General features: G+C 38.8%; 1 non-coding gene across 1 annotated transcript; it reads right to left on the bottom strand.

Moving 5' to 3' along the window:
- Positions 1-1,447: 1,447 nt before the first annotated feature.
- Trnaa-agc (transfer RNA alanine (anticodon AGC)) lies at positions 1,448-1,520 on the bottom strand. Its single transcript has one exon. It is a non-coding gene; the product is annotated as a tRNA-Ala (tRNA).
- Between the last annotated feature and the right edge of the window lie 3,723 nt (positions 1,521-5,243).

Genomic DNA, 5,243 nt, shown 5'->3' on the forward strand with positions numbered 1-5,243 from the left:
CCTACAGTTTATGAGTGGCATAAATGTTTAGTAGAAACAGGGTGCTCAGTAAAACATGGCACATTATCAGGTCGTCCAAGTACATCTGACGACGTCATTGAGTAAGTAAGACAACGTTCTGTCAACAGCCCTACAAAATCAACCTGGCGTGCACCTCGTGAACTGCAAATCCCACATACGACTGTTTGGCGTGTGTTGAGATACATTTGAAACCCTACAGTTTGACGATCGTACAAACAATAAAAGACACAGATAAAATTGCTCTCAAGAACTTCTGTGCAGATATGTTAAATCGATTACATGAGGATGAACATTTTTTGGACAAAATCATCTTTCCTGAGGTGCTGACTTTTCACTTAAGTGGCAAGGTTAACAAACATAATTGTAGGATTTGGGGCAGTGAAAATCCACATCAAACATTGCAACCTGTTTCTTGACAGCCCTAAAGTGAACGTTTTTTGAGCATTGAGCAAGAACAAAATGTACGGCCCTTTTTTCTCCGTGAGGGAACCATCAATTGGATAGTGTACCTGGGTACGTTACCCCACTACCCAGCTGACATCCAGGATTTTCTCAGTGACCACTTTCCAGGTCAATGTATTGGCCATGATGTGCAAATTGCATGGCCCCTCTCGTTCCCCAGACCTGACACCACTCGATTTTTTTATGGGCATTCATCAAGGATATCCTGTGCCGGCTTCTCTACCTAAATTCTCAATAAGAATTTACGGCGAAACTGAGCGAGTTACGCCTTCAATGCTACAGTGAGTTTGGGAAGAAATTGACCTCCGATAGGATGTGTGCAGGATAACCAACGGAAGCCACATGCAACATCTTCAGCTTAGGTAAAAAAGAAAACTTGATGTGTTTTCCTAGAAACTAACAGTAAACCTAGCTCTATATCTTCTTTCAATAAATTTATATGAATTTTTAAAGTTGTTAAGTCCTTTTTGAAACACCCTGTATTTTAAGTCTTTTCTAAAAATTGGCAAATTCACATTATTAATTTTCCATAGTATTAATTGAGAAAATGTATTCGAAAATAATGTTTTTCTGTAAAAGTGCTCTGTAGTCTGCACTTTTTCTCTTAGTCCTTTTTAGCTGCCTTTAGAGTTCGTTTCAGCCTTTTTAGATCCTATTCATGTCTCAGGTTGGAGCTGATATTAACTGTTACATATACATTTTCTGTTGCAACCACATAGGAAACCTGTTCGATGTCTTCATTTGTCTCATTATTTAAAATTCTACTCCTTAGTTACTGTGATAATATTTTATTGCAATTATGTATTTTCTGTTGACATTCTATGACAAAACTATTTCATTACACAGTGCTGTAGATGATAACAGGATGAAACCTCACGAACAGTAACGACTACTTGCGTTTCAGGAAATAACCACATACAATTTTACATGTGAATTGAAGAGGGAATAAGTTTTAAAAATATTTTGGAGGCGCCGGGTATCGATCCCGGTACCTCTCGCATGCTAAGCGAGCGCTCTACCATCTGAGCTACGCCCCCTGAACGAGGCCGTATAGCCTTAAACATAGTATAAAAAGGAACAGCAAATATTGTCTTAAATGAACTTGTATGAATTTGTTATGTGTAGTAATATCTTAAACATTTATCTTGTTTTACATAAAAAATGAATTTTTTTACATACGAAAGCAAAAGAACTGTGCAATGTTAGATACGCATCGCAGCTCAACAGTTCTATGAAGCTGGAATATTTTAAAACAATAACACAACTAGCATTAATTACGTTCTCATTATAGAGCACAGTGCCTAACCTTGCCATTAAAACACAACTGTAACGGAAGCTGTCAGTACGATTTGAGCTCGATGCCTCCTATATTTCCGCAGTAAATAAAAAGTCCAAAGTTTTATACAGCTTCCAGAATAACCACTACACTAGATAAAACCTTTTTCTGTCTTCTGCCACAGTGAAACAATCTCCAGCACCCAGCATTAAGTTTTAAAATGACTAGGTAAATCTCTGAAGTTTCAGTTGCAGGAAAAAAAGTTTTTCATTAAGCGCCTGGCTGCACGTATCAGCATTTATAACTAATTTTATATACAAATGTGGTGTTTAAACACAACCGTAATGAATAAAGTTAACCAAATGTTATTTTTTTTAAACAATCGGAATTTCATGCACTTTATATTCTCACAAATAATTCCACTAACGAAACATAGAGAAATTGAAGTTATACGTGGCTACCTGGAAGCGATAATGAACGTCCGAAAGGTATTAAGCATTTCTTACTTCAGTATATACATATATACCAGTAAACGCCCAATTCTTTCAAGATACGGCCTCCCATGTTTTTAATTCATCTTCAAACGCCTGTTTACAGGCACTTTACAAACGTGGTTAAGGGTTAAACGTTTGACGTTAAACACGTAAGCGAGAGAAAGTTTAGGAAAGGTGACGCCTGTGGGCTGAGTATGACACGGCGGCTGGTCGGTATCGTTCGGCCTTCACGGCCTGTTGGGGAGGAGTTCAGTTTTTTATAGGGGAGCGTCCTTTTTAGTCCGAAATTTTAAGCCTACGGGTATAGTGGAAAAGATAAATTGGACATCTCCCCGACATCCCGCCCTGCTGAGGTATGGTGGAGACAATGGCAGTGGCAAAGAAAAACGAAAAGCGTCAGTGTACGTTACGGAGGAGACAGTGGCAGCGGGATATATTCTAAATCAATGGGAGAAAAATGAGGCGGTCAGAGAGAGAAACATAGACAGTGACAGTGAGAGGGAGATGCTGAATCTGAAGCCTCCACCAGAAGAAGAAAGAGACTGGGTTAAAAGGACTCAAAATGTTTTGTGTTAAAAGAGCGCGAAAATGATGGCATGCCGAAATTGTTGGTAATACAAAACACGTGAAGATTTGAGGAAATTATACAGACTGTGACTTGTCATAGCAATATATTTAGAAAGAGTATGTTCCCTGAGAAATCGAGCGAAGTTTTCCGACACAGAGTAGAAAACTTATGTACAGGCCTATCAGAGTAGCTGTTCCCAATTTCCTGATGTAGAGAGCAAGAATGTAAACATTAGTTGTCAGTAACACAATGCCTGCAAATGTTTCGTTTTCTATGCAAAAACCAGTGCTCATCACTACGAGCCTGGATGCTTTTGCTTCAGTTTTCTTACGACGGAAACAATGAACTGTTCAAGTTAGTTTGTTACTATTGGTTTCAGAAAATCTTCTATGAAATTCTTGTACGTAGTTTCTGGTAGTAAAATACGTAAAATTGTTTTCCTACGAAAGGGGCGAATGACTGGCTTCCTATTCACAAGACTGACACCGAAAGTTAAATTTGCAGTCTCCAGTACGAATTATTTTTTCCTGAGCAAGTTGTCTGATTCACATTTCTGATTTCCACATACATTTTCAATCAGATTGCGGTAGATAACATTTAAATAACATTCATAAATATATTTGCGTTTTTCATTGTATTTAATTATAATAATTGCATGGAACGAAAGGAGTTAATGTCACACCTGTGAAATGTGCCCTTGCTAAGATCATGCTTTAAATTTCGAACTCGTTTTGCAACAATGAAGTCCTTTCTGCACTTACTACCATGTACAGTTTCCAACATTTCAGAGAAAACTGAAAAAGGCGCGTTAAGAAACATATTTAATTTCATGCCTTCTATTATTTCAGAAAACTAGTAATGTAATCTCTTGGACATTCTCTGTTATTCGTTGTCATCTCTTTGACATCGGGTATTCTGTCGGTAGCCGGCCGGTGTGGCGGTGCGGTTCTAGGCGCTTCAGTCTGGAACCGCGTGACCGCTACGGTCGCAGGTTCGAATCCTGCCTCGGGCATGGACGTGTGTGATGTCTTTAGGTTAGTTAGGTTTAAGTAGTTCTAAGTTCTAGGGGACTGATGAGCACAGATGTTAAGTCTCATAGTGCTCAGAGCCATTTGAACCATATTCTGTCGGTGGTCAGCGTTTTCTCACCATAATATTTTCCATAAGGTGTCCCCTTAATTCCGGGGAACATCTAATGAAGACATCGAGTTACAGCATCGAAATGTCGTGTTGGAGTCGGGTGTTCTGCGGTGGTCCACGTCTATCCAACACGATATTTCGATGCCGTAATCGAAGTTTTAATCAAGTGATCCCTGATTCCCAGGGAACATCTGCTGAAGATGTCGTATCACAGTGGTTGAAATATCATGTTGATAAGATGTGGACCACCGCCAGAACACCAGATTTGAATGAGATGGCAAACTAGTAGTAGCTATTATGGTACACATTATATAATATTCTATTACAATCAGAACTATTTGGAACGTAGTAAAACAATGTCTCCAGTTTCCCACTGCGGCTTTGAAAAAACTAAAACACCATTCAGATGAATGATGGCTGAGTGTGCAAAGGTTAAACATGTCGAGAAAGAGTACGAGTGTGGTGACACTTCCGTGGAGTAGAAGACGAAAAGAACAGCAATGAAGTGGTTTGAAAAGTAGTGACTAAACCCAAGACCACCATGACTACGTAAGTGGATAGTAGCTCAGTCGTGACCTACACAGCAAGGCGGAAGGTGATACGACTTAAAACACTCATAAGTTCTGTTTCAGGTGCTACTCAACAATGAATTATTGTTAACCTGTGTGTAATCCATTTCATTTTTAAAAATTTTTCTTAATTCACTTTCTCTTCACTTTTAAAACAAAAGGCAAAAGTATTACACTGAATTGTACATTGATGAAAGCTCTGGTACCAGCACTACTTCGGTGTGAAGTGTTCAGTCCCCGCTCATCACCTGTCGTACCGACACATTATAGTGAATTGACATCAACGCACGTCGTGCAATGAGGAGCATATTATAACATACTCGACTAACACTGTCAACAGCACTTTGCCAGCCATTCATTCAGGAAATGTTTGAATCATAGCTCCAGTCTGGCTGCTTCACTAAATTATATTCAGTTTCCAAGGTTCTCAAATCTGTGAGACGTTGTTGATTCATAGTTGAGCTGAGACAGTTTTTAACACGAGCCAGAGTGCTGCAACACCTTTCTGCTTCAGCTACAGTCACTGGAAGGCTGTATTAGATGCGCATAGCTAGACGTAAATTCGGAAACAAGCTTAAAATTTTAAACTCGTATGTCTTATTCCAGAGTTCTAATGGTTCCAAAGTAATAAAAGTAATATACTAAGAGTTTGAAGTAGAGTTGTTTTCAAATATTTAATTCCTTCTTCTAAATCCGTTGTGACATCATAATTT

This window comes from Schistocerca nitens, chromosome 1, assembly GCF_023898315.1.
Source record: "Schistocerca nitens isolate TAMUIC-IGC-003100 chromosome 1, iqSchNite1.1, whole genome shotgun sequence".
NCBI classification, from domain to species: Eukaryota; Metazoa; Arthropoda; class Insecta; order Orthoptera; family Acrididae; genus Schistocerca; species Schistocerca nitens.